Below are 25,069 nucleotides of genomic sequence, written 5' to 3'. Positions count from 1 at the left end.
CACCAGCCTTTTGCGCTGCATCGTACTTAAGGCCTCGGCGTACATAACTCAGCCCAATATTATTGACTACAACTCATGATTAACAATGATAATACTGATGAAAACGGAACATTAGCTCTCACCTCTGACCTTACTCGCAGACCTTTTTGTACTCTTATGATGTATTCAATATCATAATCATGCTTGAGTACACTTGGTTTGAAAGAAAGAAGGGGAGGGGAGGGGAGGGGATCGATGGGACTGTGCTCACGAGCGGAGAGAAAACATCACACCTGCAGATATTGTGTTGACAGCGCGTTTGAAGAGCACGCGCCTGAGCCACTGTCGAGGAGGCCATTGATCCGCCGGTTAACCTATTCTCCTCCTGCATCAGTACAGCTGCAGACCCCCCCCCCAACCCCTCCACTAATATGATACCCCCCGAAGGTTCTCCACAGACCTCATCTCTAATCAATGCATGTGGTTGGTGGGATCATCCTGTCTCTGCAAATTAATGACTTCACTTTTTTCTGCGGTTGCATTCCATCGATTTGTTTTATTAGCCAATTGATCTCCATGCACTACCTGCCCCCCCCCCCCCTCCCCCTCTACCTCCAACCGATGTGCCTCCTCTTGGCTTATCAATATGAGAGCTGATGGCATCAAGTCAGCAAAAAAAAAAGAAGAAGGAAAACATACAGTTGCTTATGAAAAGACAACTTGATACCTCAAAGATGAAACGCAAAATAAAAAGAAAACTCCCTCAATATTTTGAATGTTCTCTGTGAGTCCCAACTGTGGATATCCAGTTTTTACCAGTTTAATAAAAGCTGCCACGGTCCAAATCCCTGACGTTCATCTGGTCAGGGCTCGGTGGTCTTATTAACAGCCATATCTAACTCCAGTCCCCGATAATTCCCCTTTGAGATCCGGACAAAAGGATAGGAAGTGCTTTCCCCGATGAGTCAGACTTCACTTCACAGGAGGAATTACGGCTTTTCATTTTCTGTCACTGGAGCGCTTTTTAGTGAGGAGCCCCACCAGCATAACGATGTTCTCCCTCTCTTGTTTTATGACTTGGGCCACGCACAAAGAGTTGATTCACAGTAATTACATGTGAAAAACGCAGATGCACAATGTGCATATCCGAGGTGTTAAAAGTCAGCGAGAGGCAGCTGCCAAAAAGAAACACAAACACACACACACACACACAAGGTGTCCCAGTGCTGAAGGAAATATATAGTCAGAGCCCCGAGACCTACAGCTTAGAGGGAAGCAAAAACACACAAACGTTCTTAAAGGAAACACAATTCAAATGTGAAGTAGTTTGAATCATCAGAACATTCTCAGGACTGTCGTGTTATTTCTGTCTTTCCTGGACCATTAAAAAAATGGCACGTAGCCATTTGAATACAAGAAGAAGAAAAAAAAAGAGCAAGACAAAACAAAAAAAAATCTGAAGCATCCAGGCTGTAAAATGTCTGGGACCCACCCAGCCAGAGCCCCTCCCCCTTCCACATCATTCCCATGTCTTCCTATTTGTTCAAGCCACTGCATCGTGAGCCTCCACTGTGATTTCACACAGTTTATTTGATTCAAGACGTTCTGTCACCTCCAGCCAAACACCCACAACTTCCCAGAAATGTCCAAGAACCAAGAGTTCTACAATATAACGAAATATAACATGATATTTTTTAAATAGATTTTCAGACATCCACATGCCTTTCGGCCGTGCACAGGGAAGAAGTAGCATCTGCATCTGGTCGTCCCTTCAGCGCCACCGTGGTGTTGGTGTACAGTACGGCACACAAAACAATATCTTGAGTCTGTCCATGTTCAAAGATGAGAAGGAGACTATCAAGCGCCCCCCACTCCCCCCACAACTCTGCGTGTTTATCCAGCTTGTGGGAATTCCTGTTCCTCAGGACGGATCTGGAGTCGTCCTGATTGGCCAGATTCCCGTCTGTCGGCCTCTTTCGAGGGGAAATCACATCCCGCACAGAGAGACGATTACTCAGTGTCCCTCCGCCAAGACGTTCACACCGCCGACCTGGCAGCGGGAGAGATGACTCGTGTGTTTATTAATAACAGCGAGGTGGACCGTCTCCAAACTGTATATGCACACATGCAAAGATGGAGTCATTTTTGAATCCATACTCATCGGACAGGAGAGCTTACAATGACTTTACCTGCACATGCACTCGATTTGATTTTTTCAATTCATGGGACATTCCATATTCAAAATTTTTAAAAAAGAATATATATATATATAATAACCCCAGTGAGGTCTTCAGGGTCATCTCTGTTTAAGACCTCTTTTTGTTGTTGCTTGATGCATCTTAGGGATGGTTCATAGTGGAAGTGTCATGATAAATCCAAATCTTTTCGATAAACAAAAACAAATTATGGAGCGTGTTTGGACTTTCAACATTATAATTCATATAATATATTTATAATATACTCTTTTACTGGGAATGGAGATGACATGCTGCTCTAATTTTTCAAATTCCTACTTTTGTTTCCCTAACTTTTTATCATTTCCTGTCGCATTTCTTTGTATTGTCTCTCATTAATTAATCAATCCTGTCATGATAAAAAAAAAGATGTTGAATATAAATTAATTAAAACGTGTTTAGTGCAATAAAATTTTTCTTTCTGTCTTTTTTTTTGTGACCCATTATGGAAAAAAGATTAAAATAACAACAAACAAATTTAAACGTTTTCTCATCATAATTTGTTGATTGATAAATATGTAACTCTGAAACCAAATCTATACCTTTGTGTATAAAAATAGTCAATATGAACCAAAATCCAGGACACTGACATAGATGTACACTATAGACTTGCTCAACACATCCACACACATTTCTGCCTTTGCAGACCTCTAACTTCCATCATCTTGATACCATTATCTGCAATTTTTTTATACCTGGGATTCAGGCCATAAAGATTTCTCCAGACAATTAAACGCGGAACACTGTTCAGCACATAAAGAGGTTACGGCGGGTAACTCGGGTCTACTGTAGGTGGGTTCAGCCACCGCCGCATCCTCACATCTCTCTCCTGTCTTTGCATAAATCCTCTCAGGGCTCCTGGCAGCGGTTTCCTGCCCTTTCATCTGGCTCCCTTGTGGTCGGACCATTAGCCCGGCCTGTTTACCTGCGAGTGTTTTTTTGGGGAGGCAGCTGGCCGTGGACGCTCGGTGCCTGCGCGGGCCCAGGGGCTGCCGGGACCTGGGAACGCTGGCACCAAATACCGATGGGTAATTAGAGCTTCGCTCAAGAGCGAATGTGGCAAGCATTAGACACGAGGCTCTTTCCGGTTCAATTCATATCTGCATCCTGCCTTCCTTCCTCCTCCTAACAACCACGCTTCACCCTCACTCTTTTTTCTCCTTCTCATGATTTTTTGGGGGGGTTTGTTTCCAGTCTTTGAAAAGTCCATAATCCTGATCTGGCCCCGTTCGAACCTGACATGAACATCTGTCTTGAGTGGACGGCGCTCAGTGCAGGTGGGGACTCGCCGCGGATGTAGCGAGCACGCGTTTGCGATCCGATCTCACATTCGGAAGTGGTCTGGGACTCATGTGAACCACATTCTTTTTTAGCAGTGTGTGTCCTGGGCCGTATTGACGGACCGCCCCCCCCCCCCCCCCCCCCCCCCCCCCCCCGGCCTGCTACAGCTTTAAATTGAACAGAAAGACAATTTTACACTCCTTAGTGTTTCCCAAACACAGGTTTATTGTGGCTCTTAAGAAACCAGCCATGACAGATAAGCATCATCTTGTCATTTACTCTAAGTGTAGATAAAGGGGAGTATAACAGTCTGGCCAACATTCATGATAAAAGACGTTTTTACATAATTTCTCAGTGTCTGATATCGACATGATTTCATAATACATGTCATGTCACCGTTGTGTGCCGCCGCCTCTTTTCCGTCAGCTGTGAGAAACATGACAGCGGCCGTTTCTCATGTAAAGGGGAAATCTGCGAGAGGCGGCGCCTTCTCGTTTTTGTGGTGAAGGGTGACACGACCCATAATTCCACTCAAAACCACAGTGTTCTTTTATGAGACGTCCCTCCCACGTACTGCTCACGTGGCTCGAGAGTGAGTCGCGAAGCGCTGTCAATACACAGAGGCACGTCCACGAGGACTTTGATCGACCAAAGAAATAAAAAGAAGCCAAAGTGTTTTTTCTGCTCCCCCCCCCCCATTGGCAGAATGATGGCGGGTGCAGTGAGACCATTTTCCAGTTTTGACAGCGCGATGCAAGACTACGTACACAATAGATGCTCTAGGCAGCAGGCGCCAGAAAGTTAGCAAGCAACCATTTGATTGGTTGAAAATTGAGGGGTCAGAAACTGATGACAAAAGTTTCTTTGGGAAAAAGTATAGAGATCTATTCAACCATTATATAAATATATATATAAAAATATAAATATTTCTGTTCATACATGTTATTTTTTTCATATATAAACATCTTTGAGGATCGGTACAGAAGGCCCCAAACTTTCAAAAACATAGAAGTACTAAATTCTGCTCATCACAATGAGGAATAATCAATTCCCTCATTAAAAGCTCGTGTCACAGGTAAGGGGAGGCGTGAACGGGCGGCTGCGTTGCCGTGCAGCGGATTGAATCAGAAGGCAGGACGCGGCTTTGAGCGGTCAGAGCAAAAACACTGGGTCCAAATTAGCATAAACGGGAAACACACAAAAGGAAAAAGGGGAGAGGAGTGAAACAGAGAATCGTGTTGTCAACAGGACCCCCCAGTGAGGAATTTCAATTTTATATATCTAATTATCCCTGTCAGATGGAAACAAGTGCCAAAGAGCCGTCTTTGTTCTCCCTCTTCATCCCCCACGTCTCTCTCAATTAATTTCGGCACACGAATATGACTAATTGTCTCTCCGCAGTGTTGCAGCCACATAAATAATAATTGTGGCCCGTGTTGCAGCCGGGGGGGGGGGCGGGGGAGGGGGCGTCCATGCATCCGTTTATGAAATTTGAACACAATGGGACTGTGCATAATTCAGGTGATCGCGTTAGCAGGCCGATGCCACCCCTCTGCCCCACTGTCTTGTGCGCCCCGCATAATACCTCTATACTTTCCGTCTTTTGAAAAAGCGAGAGAGCGTTATGCTCTCTCGTCTCTGTCACTGGGATTGTGTCTTTGTTTAGAGTGCTGATATTAGCATCATAATCAGCCTGGAGAGAAAGAGGCGGCACTGATGACTGATTTATGCGCGGTTTGTGCGGCGAGACGCCGACTGGTTTCCGTCGGCGTCTCGCCGCACAAACCGCGTGTTCATCAGACGCGCGCGCTTTGGTTCCTCCGGTCGCTCCGACGTGCTGACAAACTTGAAAAAATCAAATTCCCCCTAACGTACAAGTACTTCAGCGATAAAACCTTTTTCCGTGGATTTGGTTTATTTTCTGAAATTGGGTGCTTTTTTTCCCTCTTTTTTTTTTTTAACAAAAGACTCTTCCATTTCAATCTTGATGACAGCGGCAGAGAAACACTCGAACTCCTCTGATCGAGTGAGTGCAGCCTTCGTACATATGGCTCTCATAAGAGTATGGCACTCCGGATTACATTTAACTCACATCGGCAGGTCTGTGACTTTGACAATGATTGTATGATTAATTGCCGTCCTATTCACTCCGGGGGACCTTGTGTCTTCCAGTGTTTCAAAAAAGAAAAGAAAGAAAAAAAATCAAGTAAGAGAGGAAGGCCAAAAATATGCACTCCTGAAAAGATTATGAGAATGGCACGGGAAAACATAAAAAGCCCTTGAAGGATGCTGCGTATTCAATGGAATCCTTCTTAAAAAACAAAAAAAACAATCAGTAAAAACCTAAACACAACGAGCCAAACATCCTAAACCCGCCTCGACAGGGCTGGGACCATAAAACATATCCACTCATTCACTCACACAGAGAGAGAGGGGGGGGGCAGAGAGGGGAGGGGGAGGTATTGTTACATTTCATTAGTCACATTCCTCCTCTGTGGACTCTTGACCAGTTGCCATGGCGTTGCGGCGGACCACCTTTCATACCCACCTCTCTAACTCTTTCCCTCTTTGTTCCCTCCGTCCCACCGTCTGTCAAGTCCAGAATGACTCGGATGACACGACGGCATTTGCCACAAGATTGAACGTCTATGATTTTTCCCCTAAACTCGGACGGGACAATGCAACAGGTGAACAAAAGGCCTCGCTGTTAACGTTTGGCTGCGTTTTTCATTCGTGGAATTAATATTTTTTCTCGGAAGATTAGCAAGCTAACATACACGGGCCACTTTCACTTGTTTGCAATTAGTTGAGTGAACCTACAAAAACGTAGATGCATAAAATTAAAAAACATCTGTACATTAACGTGTTTTTTCTCATTTTGGATTCTCACGGCCAAGATATCATTGATTCCCTGTATTCTTTTGTGTCTTGTCTGTCCCTGCTTGTATTTATATATGAACCTTTTTTTTTAAATTGAATTGGCTGCCCATAATAGAATGGAAATCACATCTCAGTATGTCTAAACATAATATGACTGTGGTCAAAAATGCTGATTCCTCTTGAAGTGACATGTAGATTATCCTGGTTGTAAACTATTGTTGAGTTTTTGTTAGGTTTGAGCGACCTAGAAAAAAATCGGTTGAGGTTATGGAAAGATGGTGGTTACGCGAAAAAATTGATAAGGCAAATATTCATAGCAGGTTTGCAGAACACAAACTCCTGTCGCCGTGGAGAAAAGTCAGACGAGCGCCATGTCCATGGATTCTTACTTCCTGCCTGTATCGGCCACGCTGGTTGACATGTTGATACCAGGAGTTGGCACTGTACTTAAATCACCGGGTGCAGAATCATTTTTCATAGACACAATTTATCTGGATATTGGATTGTGTCGTCGGCCCGGACGCCCATTAGGGTGATGGCACTAGAGCCGGTCCATTACTCTGAACACTCCGAGTCACGGGGGAACATCTTTGGTCGCACGTCGCACTTGAACACAACACGGAGACGATAGCGACTGCGTGCACCTTCCCTCACCTGCGTGAGAGGAAGTGACCGGTCAGTCAGCGGAGTGTGTTCAAGACAACAACTGCTTCGCTTCAACAGGCATCACTGTCAGACCCAGGGTGTTTTGCTTAAAGAAAGGACACGGCGTCGAAGAATGAGAAGAAGATGCACTTCATGTGGGGAAATGGGTGACGGGCCAGAAGGACAACCGCTTCACTCGCCTTCATTTGGCCGTTTCTCTTTCAAAAGCCGCCTACGAAGTCATTGAACATCGTGAATTGCCTACACGGTCGTCCGTAAGGGGGAACTTGGTGCCACTGGCCCCCGATGGCAACTTGGCCCAGGGCTCCGACAAGTGTTTGTTCAAAAAAGCTTGGTAAAGGACATCGCCGTCATCGACACCTGTTGAACCCAAAGCAGAAAACGGCGGCCATTGGTCGCCGGTGGCCAAACGGACTGCGTCACGCCAACAGAAAAACGCGAACCTGCCACTCAAATCCGAGCTGAATAATTCTGTCACAAAAGTTTCCCCCGCACGCACACATCAATTTGCATTTTTCCATCAACAGTCAAGTGTCTGCGAAAAAAAACAAAAAACAGACGATAACAAAAAAGAGGAGGAAAAAAAAAAATGATTTGCATTCAGTGTATAAATAGTTCCAGGGGACAAGGGCTGTTAAGTTTGAAATTAACATGTAAACAGTTGGAAAGTCTGCCCCCGCTAACCCCCCACCCCCTCCTCCTTAACCCCCACCCCTGGCTCCCTTTTAGCGCCTTGATAAATAAACATAAAGCCCCCGCACAAAGACCGCCTTGTTCCTTCAAAACGGGCTACTTTTTAATGGAGACATATATTTCCAGGATTATATCAGCATTCAGTTGCAAATTTGTTGGAGTTTTAATACTCCAATTGGCCAACAGTCTATGAATAAGAGTGTCGTTTGAATGCGGAGGGGAACACCTGGTGCTGAGGGGCTGGGCTTGTGAGGGGGGGGGGGGGGGGGGGGGGCTTCGGGCTGACCCGGTGTCAGTGCCAAGCCTCCGCTTAGTTCCCAGCCTTCACCATTCAGATTGTCACCGGCCCGGCCGTCACCGCGATATACTGTAAAGCACATGTAGCTTCGCGATCCTGTCGGAGAAAAAAGGGACACGGAGGAGGCGGCGGCTAAGAATTTAGAATCAGTCAAGTGCATTTTTTTCTGATGTTCACCGAGATTCACGAAGGCTGCAGGGCTACAACTGAAACAGTTCGTTGTCTTGATGCAGAAAAAGGAATACAGGCGGGTTCAACGTCGCTGTTTGTAAGAAGGGGAAGCACTGCGATGTAAAATAAGGAAACACCTTCCCATCATTCTCTGCGATTATTATTATTTTCCCACCATCTTGTCATGTTGAAATGGAGATGAGAGGGTTTTTTTTTTGTTTTTTTTTTACATTACTTACTTGGCTCCTTGAGGAGAGATCGGGCGAGTGGTACTGTTGGGAGGAGGAGAGACGAAGGGGGTACAGGGTCTATTCGTATGCACCCCACATCCACTCCACACACAATCAGGCCTGTATTGCGTTTTTGCAAATTTATACCCAGGATGTTGGTTTAGAGTGTTTCCCTGAAAAAAAAAATAAAAGAGAGAGAGAGAGAGAGAGAGAGAGAGAGAGAGGAGGGAGAGGATTTCTCTTTTTTTCTTCTTTTTTTCAAGTAAGTGTCTGCTTTCATGAGCCAGAGTGATTGAGGCTCACAAACAAACCTTTGTGTCTCAGCTCACAGATGCAAAGACCGAGCTCTGATTTACGCCCCGCCCCGAGACACACGTGCTCTTTTTTTAATACTTTGTGACTAGGACAAGTTTAGTTTTTTACTAAATGTACCAAACCATATGATGAAATTGAGCAATAACTGTGATTCCTTTTCCTAGAAAAGGCAAATATAAATATATATATATATATATATATATATATATATATATATATATATATATATATTTATATATATATATATAAATAAATATATATATATTCGTGGTTGCAGCGACACAGAATTGTCGAATGAAAAGTGTCGCCCCGGTGAATGGCGGGAACTCTGCATCCACTAGCTATTCAGAGCAGCCTCTCGTCTCCTTCAAAAATATTTGCACAGCCCTCAGCCTCGCGGCGGCCGGAGAGCCGTACTCGTGACGACAAGTCGATTCCGTAGCCAGACACAAACTGTCAAAGTCAAAGGCAAGACACGCCGACGCTCCCAGACGGTGACTTTCCTTTGCCCTGTCTGAGATCAATTGGCATTTTGTTTTATGCAGATTTTCCAGAATTTGGGTAAAAAAAAAAATAATCTAAAAACCTCTCGAGACTTGGCTCGTGACAACAATTGCACATGGGACGTACTTGACCGCGGAACGGGGGACCACTGTGTGTAGTGCATTCAGCCATTTTGTAATTACCTCAAGGCGGTTTAGTGTGATTTCTTTCTGATTACTGTACCGTATAGCTTGTGTTGTGCATAAGTGCCGGTCAGGAGCAGTAACAGTAGACTAGTGGTGCGTGTTACACCAAATACAAACGGGTACAGTGAAGGACACAGATGTACAAATGAAATGTCAATGCAAATTTCTATATTAAAAAACGCGAAGGGAAAGAAAAGTGTTCTAAAAAAAACAAGCAGTAAAGGTATGATGGACAAATCATCACTGTTACTATATTATCATATCACTCATCTTCAAAATGTATTATAATTGCTACTCATAAGCTATTGAGCTGCACCTCTCTACACACGTGTGAGGTTGTTGTGCCTGCACCGGATTCGCATCAGTGAGAGTTGTACATTTTTGTTCACGCACCTTAAAAGCTGCAGCGTTACATCGGCGCGTCGCATTATATTCGCTGAGCTGAGAGCGCCGCAGTCAAAGTCTGGCAGGCTGCTGACAACTCGTTCACGTCAGTCCCAATTAATAATTAGTTTAATGATTGGAGCGCTTGACATGTGCCCCGGACAAAACGCGGGGCGGGGGAAAATGCACACGCGATGCTGTTTGCATAAATCTGCCATTTCAGCGCCGGTCGAGGGGGAAACAGAGCGAAGAGAGAGAGAGAGAGACAGAGAGAGAGAGAGAGAGAGAGAGAGGTGGGGGAATTATAGGACTCAGATGTGTGTGATTGGCGGTTCCCTTGGCTCCCAGGGTTAGAGAGTTCAGAGAAAAGCCGATTATTGTTCTCCCTCAGGTCAAGCCTTTCATAAATAAACAAGGGGAGAGCCGGAGGCACCGTGTTTTAGTATGATTAGCATATCATACAGCCTATCGACAGGGCACTTATCATATTACAGCGCGGCCGTCCTCTGAGCACACGGAGGTTACATGTACAGGGCTGCTGAGCATACATCCCTGTTCATTAGAGGGGGTCCTCGGGGGGGAGGGGGATAAATCATATCAGCACGTTTGGTTATGGCGGCACAGGCCGTTTGAGTTCTGCCGCGCGGCAGATGTTAAACCAGCGGCTTCAATGATGTCAGAGAGGAGCAGGCGGTTAGGGGGAGATGTGTGGAAAAGACGCAGGGGTTTGATAGGGAGAGAGAGGGGGGGGGGGGGGGCAGGTCGCAGAGCTGTGGCACTTGAGACTAACCCCTGGACCACTTCTCTGACACCTTGAACCGGTCTTGTCTCCCGAGTATTGGGACACTTGCCTTCGTCTCAGTCATTTCAGGATCCAGATACAACCATTAGAGTTCTATGATATGATGAGGGTAAGGGTTAGAATCATGTGGTCATGGGGTTGGACAACGGGAGGGCAGTCTCACACCCAAGTCGTCACAGTAGGACGCTTGGTCAGGACCCTTTGGCGTCACCTTTCAACCCACCAGGTCCCCGCTTTAGTTTCATCCGTCAATGTGCAGGGTACAGTCCAACAGACTTCCCATCTTCTCCGCTGCAGTGAAAGAGGATGCATGAGTCGAACAGACTGCCACCTGTTGCCTGCTGACATGTATGGAGTCACAGTAAACAGTTTCTGGATGGAACCATGCCATCATCTCTCCCTGACCTTGACCAAACGCTGAAGCTGGTTGGGCCAATCACAGCCAATCATTACAGTTTTATTCCCTCTAAAAGAGGAACAAGCAAGCTAAGCGCTAAAGGAAAACCCAGTGTGTCAAAAAGTGATGCCATATGGGAGCGAGCAGGTGTTGACTGAGGACTCAACAACATAACAGTTTTGACATTGATTTTACCGGTGAAAACTATGAATTAAAAATACAAATTGAGAAAAATAAAGTAAAGCTAAATTTAAAAAAGTAAATTTTCATGTACTCGCATGATTCTTGCACTTTTTGGGTAATATCTTCATGGTCGAAAGCACTTATTGTAAGTCGCTTTGGACAAAAGCGTCAGCTAGATGAATGTTATCTAATATATTCAAATTTTTGGCGACGAATTAAAACTTAACAGTGAAGCGTCTGACTCGATCCTAATGAATAAAACTGAATCAACCTCTGCCCCAAATCAACTGTGTTCAAGAGCCGGTTTTGCAAATTGACATGCAACCGACGATAAGAATGATCTCGTATTGAGCAACGTTCCGTCTCTGTCAGTAACGTAATCTGTCATTACCGATTCTCGGGAAAAAACTGATTCATGGACAAAATGCATTTAGAGTCCAGTGACACAAGAGATACCAGAGCAAAGATGAAGATGTCGACCCGCAAGAGAAAGGTGAACAAATGTGATGTCATCGAGTGGATGGAGACGTCGGTGTAAAACATGAAAACTAATATATATTTTTGTCAGATGACTATGATTGAAATTGCTTCATAATCACACACCAAAATGAACACTACAGTTTGAGAATTGTCCGTTTTTTTGACTCTGATCTCGGTCTCGAACTTGTACTTTCACACTGGGACTCGTCAGTCGTGCTCTCAGCTTCCAGCCAGGACGATCCACTGAACAGCAAAATGAAATAGAATAAGAGGATAGGATTGATAGAGTTTGGTGCAGCGGACAGACAAAATAATGTTTTCCCTGGATGATGAAATTAGCCCCGGGAGGAATTATGACTGCCACCGTGGTGGAGTGGAAGTCAAACCCCACTCTCAGACACGCTACTCAGATTTCAATTTGGGGCGAGCCCCTTTCTCCTCGGCGACACAAGCTCAACTCACAGACCAGGGGCCACAATTAGCAGCTAGCCACTCCGACCAGGGAGAAAGGCCAAATGACATCCGCACCTAAGCCCCCCTAAGCCTGGGGAGCCGGGGGGGGGAACGGAGCGGCCTCGGCGCTCTCCACCTTCCAGTCAAGCGTGGCCTCTTTAGGTGGTCCACGCAGTGGGGAGGGATGGCGTATTTATTTTTTTGCTGGAATTAGCGCCGGTTAGCATCCCTCTGGATGTCCAGCTGGGCGAGTCTACAGTAGACGCTATAGGGGAGGTTACAATGCAAAACCCGGGAATATTGGATGTGTGTGTGTGTGTGTGTGTGCGTTTCACGTCTCGGCTTCACGGTTTACGGCACAAAGCCGGGATCAGTGTGGACGCCATGTTCACCCAGATAATCACATCCACCACTGGCATGGATCTCATAATGCCAAAGCGGAGACGCGGCAGTCACCGGGAGCATACTCGGAGTTTCAAACTTCATGTTTCCAAACAAACATAGTGAACATGACTAAATATGGAGGAGAGATCTGTTTTGAAAAAATATGATTTAGCAAAATAAAAGTGCCCTCACTTCAAATGCACCTCACCACGTGTGTGTGTGTGTGTGTGTGTGTGTGTGTGTGTGTGTGTATTTGTGTGTGTTAGCGTGTTCTCAAGTGATGCCATCCCAACGCGAACCCACCCCTCAAATTCCTCCCCCCACCCCCATGCAAATTAGAACTTCACACACGTCGCGGCAAGCTGCCGGGCGCGCTGTGATTTCACACGACCAATTAAGGCCCTCTTGGCAGTTGTGTGAACAGTTTCATTAGAGGAGATAATATTGCAAAGTGAAATGATAAGCAATCATTATGATTAATGCCCAGACATTACATTGCCCGTTAATGAGGTGTAAATGATCTCATTATTTTTTGTGAAAGAGTACAGATTAGATTAAAGTGGAGTGGACAGCGCTCCTCAGTGTTCAGACAAGTTAGTGTTAATTAGGCCCAATCTCCAGGAGCAAATGAGCCGCAACCCTTTGGTAAACAATTAGGCTTCCACCGCCCCGGGCGAGATGGACAGGGATAGGCAACCGAACGGAGAGATCGCTGGCGAGATGGATGTTGAGGGAGTGTTCAAATCTGAATTAGTCACATTGTTACATCCGCGCAGGATTAGACAATTGTCGGGAGAACATTTGAGTTGATGTTGGGCCTTTTGTTAAAGAAGACATTTTAATATATTGTCCATAACTGTGTGTTCACATATGTATAATCACCTGCGACAAAGAACCAGTTTTTTTTCGTCAACTCTGAATGACTTTATTGGTTACGAGGTGGACCCGACCTCCGTGTGAGTAGCCATGATTGCTACGTCTTTGGTGCGCCACCACAAAGTGTCCCCCGTCGGGTGCTCAGTTGGTTGCCGATTGCAACTTTACCATCAGATGCCGCCAGAAAATTAAAAAAAATTACACACTGCTGCTTTAAATATCAGATCAGACTGTTTGCTTTGTTCACCCCCAAAATGATGCAGCTTCCACATACGGCTTAGATCATAGCCACAAAATAAATAGAATATGTTTAATATTCATTTTCCTAGTTCTTCTTCTTCTCCTCTTTTAACTAAATTTGACCGTACAGCACTGGAAAATGTTGCGTGAGTTTTGCTTCCGAAGGACAGCTAGTTGTTGTCAGTCCTCCCCGGTTCTACATGTTGAGACATGACGAACTATCAGCTCCTCTCAAGGTGATAAAACTCATCCGGTCTTCTAAAAGACTTTTTGTAGCGATTTTGAACAGCTTTTATCTTTAATTTCACAAAAAATCCGACCTCAGCCCATTAATGTCATTTCATCATTAATTGTGTGTCTTGTATTGACTGAAGACAAAGAACAATTTTGGAAAGCGGAAAACACACTAAGGCTTTTGTCTTTGAGTTAAGTGACCCGAATGTGTTTCAGTGAAATTATTCAATGCTTAATCGCTCAAGTACCACGATGAGTTCCGTAAACAAGGGAGCAAAAGTGTTTCGGAGCGCAGTGATGAGATTAAGTTTTCCGCAAATAAAGGAGAAAAAAATACAGATTAAACACAAGTATGTGTTTTTGAGGAAATTGGAACCGAAGCAGTTTCACCGCGACCAAAGCCTCAAAGGTGAGAGCAGCGTCCCTGTATCTCATCAGGACCGCAGTGGACCAGCCGCAGAGGGGAAACGTCTGCCTCTGACAACAACATTGATTTTGCCTTTGTCTGAAAAGATATGTTTAGATTATGACAAGAAAAGCGTTGCTGTAATCCCTCTGCCGTAGAAGTTATGTTTCGGAGACATCAGACCCTTATCGCTGATTGATAACGCTTAACTCAAAAACATATAGACGCATTAGGGACGTCAATATTTTGCCGGCTGACTGAAGGTGACCCCCCGGTTCCTGTGTTTGCAGTGTGTGCGCGCGGGGCTTTGATGGTAAATTTGTAAGGGTGGTTATGTGGGGAGGCTATTATGGATTTGCTATCTTGGCCTGAAGTGTTTGCGGCTGATTATGTGATTAAATCAATAATAATTTCTGTTTGGGCTCCTTTGCTCCTCTGCTTCATCTTCTTTTTCCTGTGTAGTTGAGCGGAACGGTGGGAGTGGGGACTGGTGTACACAAGTCCGAATGCAGGAAACGCACACACACAAACACACGTGCAATCATACAGTACACACACAGCAGAACAACTGTGCAGCAGATGGCCTACGGCGAACATTCCAGCGTCGAAGAAATGTACCGGAATTTCTTCAGTGAAGAAAGTTATTTGAAATGGGGAAAAAAATCTTAAAAATCTAACTCTTTCAGCAGTTAGTTTTTTTCAGAGAGGGAAGGCCTAACCTCATCTTTAATACAATAAGACATATATATATATAGACGCCCAGGGCAAATTATTTTCATTTACCTTGTGTTCACGAACTGTCTCAATGATGCAAAGCTCAAACTAAGACTAAAGGACAACTCGGCTCTGTGTGTCTCACCTCCTCTACGCCTCAGAAGCCTGGTTTGGTTGCCCGACTTGTGCCAGCCCCTCTGAGGCAAACCGCACACACACACACACACACACACACACACACACACACTCCCCTCTCTGGTTCTGCCAGGTTTGTTGTTGTGTCTAGACTGCAGGAAATGCAAGATTACATTTGTTTACTACCAACAGGAACTAGAACCAGAAGCTGTTACGTGATTAAAGAGTGCTACCCAGAGAGAGAGAGTGTGTGTGTGTGTGTGTGTGTGTGTGGCTCAACCCCCCCCCCACCCCCGGGTTTGGCAACGATCGACTCGATACAGGGGAAACCAAAAATGGAGAGAGAGAGCAGAACCCGCTGTCCGTGTCACTTAGATGCACAGATCACGCCCAACGCAACGTTCTCACTAAGGTTCCAGGTACTGAGAGTGAGTTTGAAGGAGCAACGTCCGTGTCTGTTAAGTGTGTACCGTATTTAGGCTGGTGCTTGTTGGAGCGTGTGACTACGTGTAATATGCATTTGGTGCCTGTGTGTGTGTGTGTGTGTGTGTGTGTGTGGCTGAGTTAACTCACAATCCCACAGCACCCTCTTTAAATCCATACCCAATAAAAATCAGCGCCGTCTCGAAAAAACAAAACCCAGGGAAAACATCTGTAAAACATCGATTTTTGCAGACTGCAAAAAAAGCGGCCGCATGGCTAATGAGAAAAGAAATCATTTTTGATTAATTAACGCAAAAATTGGAGACTCTTAAGTCGCCACCTGGGAGATGACAAGTGCTGCGGGGCCCGGTCACACAGGAGGAGGACACGAGGAAGGGAAGGGAAGGGAAGGAGGAGAGAGGCTTTGGTCGTTGAGCGCTGGTCGTTGAGGTATGGCTCCCATTACTGAGCCAAAATCACCGAGAGTCTTTGTGGTGATCAAATAGGGGAGTGGAATATTTTCCACTCAGTCATTGTGCCCTAATTTACTCATGAAGGGGAAAAATGCTGGTTAGCTATCAGCTTTTACAGTGCTGAATGTCAAGTCTCTGGCATTTTGTTTAAAGGGTTGATTCGCCCAAATCACACCAACACCCGACGCACATTGACATCGTTCCTCACCTACCTCTACTGATATCTCGCCTTTCAGACAGTTTCATTTAGTTGTATATCTGCTACACTACAGGGGGGGGGGGGTATTTTGATTTTGAGAGTACTGAAAATAAAGCTAAAACTACAAACAAGTCAAGTCAAGTCAACTTTATTGTCAACTCCTGCGGTATTGTTCCAGACATACAGAGGAATTGAAAATCCGTTCGTCTCGGACCCACGGTGCAATAGGACAAACCAAAAAATCGAAACAGGAAATAAGATACGTAATATGTACAATAAATAAATTCTAAATACTGCAAGAGTAAGAGCAAAACCACACAGGATAGAAAAAAGCGAAAGAAATGGAAAATGTGCAATAGAAAGGAAATACGCAGCTTAATTTGTAAAACATGCACAATGATGAATAGAGCAACATCGTGTCCATACTGTATTCAATCCAGCAGTCTTTGCGCTGCCATGCGATCCTTGCGCAACATATACTGAAATGCATGTAGTACAACCGGTACAGACCCGTAGTTACCGGTGGTGATCGTGTTTAACACTTCAGCTCACAGAATTCTGGGACCAGCGAATCGAACTATTGCCATTCTAGGCTTCCGCCCTGAGAAGTCAAAGGTGCGCGGCCGGACGCCGTGGCTGCTCCTGACTGTTGCGTTGCTTTACACAAATGTCGCCACAGACAACCAGTTTGTCTAACACTGCAAATATGTAAGTATTGCAATACTTTCAACAGAGGGCCATAGGCTCAATCACCGTTGGTTGTACCTGGTTCGGAGATAGATAATTAGTTCATTTTAATTTTGGGGGGGCTATGTTTGCTTTTACTTTTCGATTCGTCGCTGCATGTCTGTATCTGTATCGTCCTTTAAATTTGTTCTCAAGGGCTCTCTCCTGCTCATTCACAAATCAGACAGATGTATGATCACACACACACACACACACACACACACACACGAACGCACAGTAGAATTGAACGAGGGCTGCAGACAGCCAAGTTGAGCTGCAGCCCTCACAACACAGCTGGTTCTCCAAGGTCAATAAGAGACTTGGAGTGTTTATTTGTCCACATGCTTTATTCGCTCTCTAATACGGCTCTGATTTGACAGATCTACTTGAAAAGAATCATAGCGCTTCGGCGTCTAAAGAGCGTGGGAAATTTCCACTCGCCAAAGAGGTTTGTCTCTCTCTCTCTCTCTCTCTCTCCCCCCCCCTTTTTCATTCTATTAGTTTTTCATAATTCATTACCATCCCATCAATTTTCCTCCGGTGTCTTCATTTCCCCTTTTTCACCCCCTCAAATAAACTAAAAAAAGGAGAAGCATAATGCTCGTACCCTAGCAGCTCAGTAGTGTCGCGCTAACAACCTCCTCCCCTTTGATGGGCCAGACAGTAGACCATTGTAAAGCTGAATCGCCGCGGATTTATAGCCACGGCGCCGGGTTTCCCAGAATGCAATGTCACTCTGTCACGGCGTCATCAATCTGCCGCCATCCGACCAAAGACGGAGAGGGGAAGAGGACAATCCGTGCGGACAAGCAGCGCGACAGCACGAGAGATACTTCTCCGTGCGTGATCTCCTTTTTTTCTTCAGCAGCCGAACGTCCGTCATAGGGGGAAATGTGCGCGGGGCCCAAAGAGCTCCTGTTGACTCACTACGAGTCCGAGAGCAGAGCCACGTCAGGCGTCATCTACCCGCTGCAGATTACACAATTAACAAGGGGGCTGGTCGAGTGCCAAACGTGGCCATTGTCGCAAATGAATACACCTTTTGACGCCAAAGCCTTTTTCCAAGACATTTAATCTTCATTAAGCTGTAAAACCTGCAGCCCCCTTTTTTCACACGTTAATATCCGCTCATGGCACAGCATAAGCTTTTTTAGTGTGAAAAAAATATACAGCTAGAATTCCACCAATGCACAATAACCCTCATATTCTGTCAGTATTTCTCTGCTACAGATGAAGACATCTTTTCTCACTCTCATAACTTTTCCTATTTTTCTCCTAATATACACTTTCAAACTGGGAAAAAAACCAACAGATAAAGTCGACTGACGCCCACGATATCTTCCCCCAGCTCATAAACTGTTACCTGTCACAGTCATTTCCCATGATCTACGTCGCGCAGATATTGAACTGCACAAATCAGCTTCGTAGAGGTTCGTCCGAGAGATTCTGTGTCTTTTTGAAAGAACAAAATGGAAGAGAAAGGATCTAAATCCTCGTGATTAATGTGCTCCCGATCCCCCTCAGAGCCATGGCAACCAGGGCACTTTGCCACGCCGCTCAGACGATCCAGCCCGCTGACATAAAAGAGGCGTTTTACCAAGTCTCTCACTGATGCAGCTCCTCAAGTCTCACAGACGTGTCCCCCCCCCCCCCCCAACAAAAACAATATGCTGCTGAATTCAAATAGAACATGATGATATAATAATAACAGAAAAAACATCTTCACCAGTGTCCATCCATGTCAACCTCTCTCCTAAGATGCTCTTTAAGACCTTTTTGAAAATCTAAATTAAAGGCCTTGTATAAAACTACAGTCACCACATATTATTATTATTTTGATCTTCTGTAAGATCACATTCAAAATCCAGCCACACAGCAGACAGATGCCTTCACATGGCATGAGCTTAGGTTGAAGTGGGAAAGTTATTAAAAGTGGACTAAGAGACTTTTCACCGCATGGCAATCCTACTTTAAGAAACACAGAAACGTCAAATATTGACATGCGGCTGCAGATTATTATTTATATTTTTCAGTGTTTCCACAGGCCTTCAATAAAGATCATCTCTAGCTTACAAGACTTAAAATAAGAAGTTAGAGGGAAGATGGAGAAATAAAATGCATACCAATAAAAAAATCATTCATAGGCATTACCCACGTTTCAAGTAAAAGAAATCCAATAATCACGATTAACAAAATAAGAGCATGAATAAATGTATAAAACACCTCATGACAAATTCAGATTCAAGTATTTTTCCTTTTCGTTTGTAGACCCAATTAAACTGAATTTATATCCCCGACCAATGCGAGCTTTCAGGTAAATAGGAGGACTTTTATAGACACCCAGTGAAGTGGGACATACTTTTTATTTTTATTTAGACGTACATAAAAAACAGAACGGTGGCGGGAATTACAGCGCGTAGAGGCGCGCGTAAATGAAAAGTATGGATGTAAGAAGGAAAAGAAAGAAAGAAAGAAATAAAGAAAGGGAGGAACTCACCCACTATGACAGAGCTGCGATTATAAGTTTGCTGTCGATTGCGTCCGATCTGTCAGCGACCGGACGTGCGCCTCCTGTGATTTACAGCGTCAGTAACACTGCGGTGGAAACACAGCCGGCGTGATGGATGGACACATTCTGCATGGACTTCACCTCCAAAGTGCCAATTCTTGAAGGTAAGAGGGTGGGGGGGGGGTTGGGGGGGGGGGGAAGAGAAGATATAATGAATAAAACGTGGCATATTTTTTCGAAGTCACCTTACACATCTTCGTCCGTACGTGCAGCAACTGCTTGTTCCATTCGTTCGGGGAGCTGGTGTTCACTTTGAAGCACTTTGTATTTACGAGGCATCAACGTCCCGCTCCAGTAATTAGTCACCGACCGTCACAAGTGGATGGAAATGCCGTTTGTTTTTGCGCTGCACCCACATGGCATTCTGTGGATCGGGGGCGAAACACGAGTCAATTGAAGGTCAATCTTGAATAAACTTGAGCGTTAAACTGCTTCATCTGGGCCAGAGAGCTACAGCTGTGAAGAATGCATTTATAAGCAAAAAAAAAACACAAAAAAAACCAACTAAAAACTAACTGAAGTGAACGAGACACATTAGCGGGTTTCAGCACAGTTTAACAGGCAGGAACTCGCCGTGACAGAAAGTGCTGTGACAAAGTTTGATTTACCTCCGTTACAGCTAAGGACCTGACCGTTTCCTGAGACAAAGGGTCTTGACAGGGGGCCGCAAAGTTCAATTAAAGTGGAGAGTGGAGAGGTGAGCATTGATTTAGAAGACGGTATTTCAAACTGGACCCCCGAGTACACGGCGAGGCTCTCACACTGATGACACTAATTCTTCAGGGAAATTCATGTTAGTTGGTGTCTAGACATTTTATTACTCGGCCCAAGCACCAAAAGCACGGCCACCTTCCCATCTCGGAGACCAAGCTGCCTACTTAGAGGCACGCGAGCTCTGGCAAATTGACCTTTTTCAATCTTGGTTTTTTCTTCTCTGATTCGGTTAGTTCGACTGTCGAGCTCATCGATGATCAGACGCATCCAAGGACAACTTGGTGATGACGTAGGTCCCTCAAAATGATACCGCCGGTATATTACCGGCATTCCACCAGCACTGCATGGACGTACTGTATATTGGACTACAAATGTCTATATGGTGTGTATTTGTATATATATAGACGATAGCACCAACTTACAGGTTCCTCGAAAGCCTATGAAGACGTCTGAACTGCTGCTTTGTCGTTGCAGTGTTGCATTTGTGTCTCATTCCTGAGCATAGCAACCTGAGAAACGGCTTTTGCACAAAGTTATATTTCCAATCTACGTTTCAAGCGGAAATTTAAAGCAAACTTTTGACAGTTCGCAAAAAGTCCATGAATCATAAAAACAAACATGAATAAATAAATGTGTATGTAGTCACATTATTCTTGGACTTTTTTTGGGTGATATCTTCATGGTTGAATGCATTTTTGTGAAGTGGAATTTAATTTTCTTTTTTTTACATTTTCTGCCCCAGTGATGAGCAAATGATCCGTTTTTCATTCATTGTGCAAAACCCCCGAAGCACCGGGCGCCTCCTCACAAATTGTTTTTTTGGAAAAATTATTTTCATACATTAAATCAAAGGAATAATGGCTGTATCACATATATTTATCTGGCAACACGTATGTTAAATTGCAATATGGATGCTGGTGTAACGCCTGATACAAACAAACTGATGTTGCGTTTTTTTAACATGACTTTAACATTTCTAAATGTGTTCCATACAAACAGCTGTTGATGGTTTTTCGGAAACTTAAAACAAAAAATGTTCCTTATGAATATATAGAAGAGCAAACAATACATATATAATAATATGTTATAAGCTATAAGTGTATTATAGAGAAAGATTCGAAAAAAGATTATTATTTAGGAAACAATTCACAGAATTTTGCTTTAAACAAAGGAATTGCACAGCACTAAATACATTTGATCATTCATTCTTGTATGTAGTACAAAGACAGACTTCAGAACACACACACACACACACACAAACACACATGCCTATTAGCAGGGGCTCCTGAGAGTGTGTGTGTCACGTTTTTAGTGGAAAATTACACCTCTTTCAACAATTCCTCAGTCGGAATCCCGTTCCAAAGTGGATTTTATCTGCAAATCACAATTATTTTGTTCATGCTCCGTTTTAATGGGCACACCCGCTGGGCTGAAGAAGACACTTCTCTATTCATAAATGTATTACTGCTGGGGAATCATTAACTTATTGTTAGCGGCGCGACTGATGGCTTATTGACATGACAACATTCAGCCGACTCTTTTGTCTTTGAGCCGCACATCCGTATCACTGGAAACAATGTCATCTACGCCATTTCCACCACTCCCCCCCGTGTGTCTGAGCTCAGCGGACGGTTCGTCAGTGACCAGGGGGATGAAAAGTTCCCAGCGAGAGATAAGTGTGTGGCTCGGGGGTTTATTAGAGAGAGACGGAGGAGGTTTTCCTTTCGACAAGGAATAAGAAAAACAAAAGCGCCAGATGCCACAGGAAAATAGGACACGATGGTGTGACATGACGTGAGACAAAAAACTTGTTTGCTGAAGGCTGAAGTGCCTCAGCGTGTGTGTGTGCGTGTGTGTGTGTGTGTGTGTGTGTGTCAACTCAAAAAGCTTCAATTGGTGGCAACAAAAAGAGCGGATGATGAACGGCGATGTGTGAAATATCTGCGTCGGATATTTACGGCTGGAAGATGATTCCAGCCGAGTCATAGAGTCGGACAGTTTGCACAGATGGCGGCCATCCTCGGTCAACATTCAAATAAAAAAAGGGGAATGAGGGGTTCTCCTTCTCTGTGAACGCAGACGCAGATAAAAGGGACGGGGTGTAAAAGTGTTTAAGTAGGCAGAAGTTGTCAAGGAGGGAGGAGGGGAAAAAAAAGAAAGAAGCAGAATCGCTATTCCCCGCTTGTGCAATCCTTTCTGCCTTGTTGAACTTTATTAAATTCTGTCGTTCTCGTCTTCCCGTCTGGCTCCCTTTGTCAGCTTCCTCTCAAGCGTAACTCGGATTTTCTTTCTTTTCTTTTTTTTCTTTTTTTTTTTTACAAAAGGTGTTGTCGAGGGCATTCAGCCTGAGAGAATGTGTTGGTGATAATCATACCGCAGGGTACCAATAAGAATCCCACTGAGATGAATCGCGTATTTAAAAAATCCGGCGTGGAGTCGGGGTGTGTGGGTGTGTGTGTGTGTGAGTGTGTGAGTGGTGACTGCTGATTGGTCAGGACATGTCTGAGTTAGTGAGGATGAAACGTGATGTTGGCCGTGGTCACGCTGCACGTCTGCGTGAGGCGAAGTCAAGGGTTTGCTGACAATTGACTTTCGGAGCAGTGGGTCATGCAAGTGCACTTGGACCAAAAATAAAATCACAACAGTCTCAACAGGGCAAATAAATGCAGTCAGGCCAAAAATACATTACAATTATTTATTTATTTATTTACTTGACCTCCGTGTGAGTCGCCATGTTTGCTGCGTCGTGTTGAATACGGTTGTTGCACTAAAAGGTCCAGAACACGTCGCGTTGAATTTTCAGACGCCGCCGGGAACCGGAAATGGAATTAGCGGTGCGCCACCATAAAGTGTCCCCTGTCGGGTGCTCAGCCGGTTGCGGATTGCAACTTTGCCATCAGATGCCGCCAGAAAATTACAAAAATTGCACACTGGGGCTTTAAATAAAAATCATTATTTATTTTTTACTTTTTCATTGCTTTGATCATATTTCATTGCACTTTTCCAAGTACTTTTTGGCATTTGGCCTCTATTATATTGTGACAGTGGAGAGAGAATATGTGCTATGTGCCTCAACCACTCGGCTATCAGGTCACATCCATTTGACATTTTCCAATGATGTATTGAAAGATACTGACAGAATTGACATTAATTAATTCTTCCTATGATGGAAAAATGAGATTTAGTCCTCTGCACTGTACGTTAAGATTAGAGCTGCAACGGTTAATCGATTAGCGATCGACTACTAAATTAATCCCCAACTATTTTAATAATCGTTTAATCAGTTCAAGTAGATTTTATGGGGGGAAAAAAAAGGAAAGTCTGTTCTCTGATTTCAGCTTCTCAAATGTGAATATGTTCTGGTTTTCTTTGCTCCTCTGTGACGGTGAACTGAATATCGTTGGCGTGTGGCCAAAACAAAAACACCTTGGAAACACGATCGGCATGTGTCACCATTTTATGACATTTTATGGACCCAACTACTAATCGATTAATGGAGAAAAATAATCGACAGACTAATCGGTTGCGAAAAGAATCGTTAGTCGCAGCCCTAGTTACGAGATAGTAGCGGAGCACCTCGTGGTGGATTCATCTACGGCGTGAATAAACAGCTCTCCGTGTTTCCTGGGCTACATGGAGGCCTCCAGACTCCACTTTAGGGGGAGCAGGATACCTGTGTGAGTCACATCAGCTCCGTCTAAGAGATACGATATGTCTGGGGTGTGGCCAGCCATTATAGCACCTAGTGAAAGCCGCAGGCTAATGGATATGAAAGTCTGATCAATTGGCCAGGAAAGGGGGAGATTAGCGAGGAGTTGAGTCACAATATTCCTCCGTCTCGACAACCGCGTCTGTCGAGCGTCTCCGGAGACGCCGCCGACTGATGTGCATCTTTCATCATCGCAGCTTTAATCTGACGCTCCTCGCGCTTTATAATCATATCGGCGGAGAAAAAAAAAAAGGAGAAAAATCCATATCACATCATCCTCCTCTCTTTTGCCGCTCGCCACCTGTGGTGGCAGAACGTACTTTTTGCTTTTATAGGGGGGGGAAACACAAACTGACAAAGCTCGACAGTAGTATAGAGGCACGTCTTTATCTATTGATCAAAAAAAAAAAAAAAAAGATGGAGAGGAGATGAAGACGAGGGGCTGCTGCGTAAAACAAACAGTGATTGTGAAGTGACATTCTGGGAAGAAGTGGCAGACTCTCTGCCGGTGCCGGCCAAACAAACAAACAGCGGAGCGAGACAAAGTGCAGCCGCTGACCTTTGTTCAAAGGAGCCATCTAATCTGTTTCCACTTTACTTAATTAGAAAAAGCAGAGGGATTTTTTTTTTAATGTGCACAGTGTTAATGGGAAACAGCTCACAGGTGCTAATTAAAAAAAAAAAAAAAAAAAGAGGAAGAAAAAAAAAAAAATCTCTTTTGTAACTTTGAGTCCATTAATCTATATGTTCATCCATCACAAACTTGGCAAACTTCTCTGATAATATGAACACGTTGTTTGTTTGTTTTTGAAAGCGCGATGATGACACACACGTGGCAATGTGCTCAGCTGTTAAAAGTTCCCGTACGCGTGCATTATAAATGTTGATTTGCCGAACGCACGCCGATGCATCGTGGATTACGGGGTCTGGCCTTTGTCGAACCGGCGAACTCGGGGATTTAAACTCTTTCTCTTCTCGTTGCCCCCCCCCCCCTTTTCTGAAGGCTCCGTCTTCACGCAGACAGCGATTAACCACTGCTTTACAGGTTCCGCAGAGGAACCATGTGTGCCCTTGAGGTGGCAGATACATTCATTTCCTCTTTGACTTTGCCCGTTAAAAAAGGAGCCGCCGC

At 44.5% G+C, this 25,069-nt stretch overlaps 1 long non-coding RNA gene across 3 annotated transcripts in view; it reads right to left on the bottom strand.

Moving 5' to 3' along the window:
• The window catches only part of LOC118311175, a 51,361-nt gene that overhangs the window by 9,067 nt on the left and 17,225 nt on the right, over positions 1-25,069 (bottom strand). For all 3 annotated transcript variants that reach the window (XR_004793924.2, XR_004793920.2, XR_004793921.1), the window contains exon 4: positions 19,443-19,611. This is a non-coding gene — a long non-coding RNA (uncharacterized LOC118311175). The remainder of the gene's footprint in view (positions 1-19,442; positions 19,612-25,069) is intronic.

This window comes from Scophthalmus maximus, chromosome 1, assembly GCF_022379125.1.
Source record: "Scophthalmus maximus strain ysfricsl-2021 chromosome 1, ASM2237912v1, whole genome shotgun sequence".
NCBI lineage: Eukaryota > Metazoa > Chordata > Actinopteri > Pleuronectiformes > Scophthalmidae > Scophthalmus > Scophthalmus maximus.
Note: the sequence above shows the minus strand (reverse complement) of the source record. Positions and strands in the feature narration are given on the sequence as shown.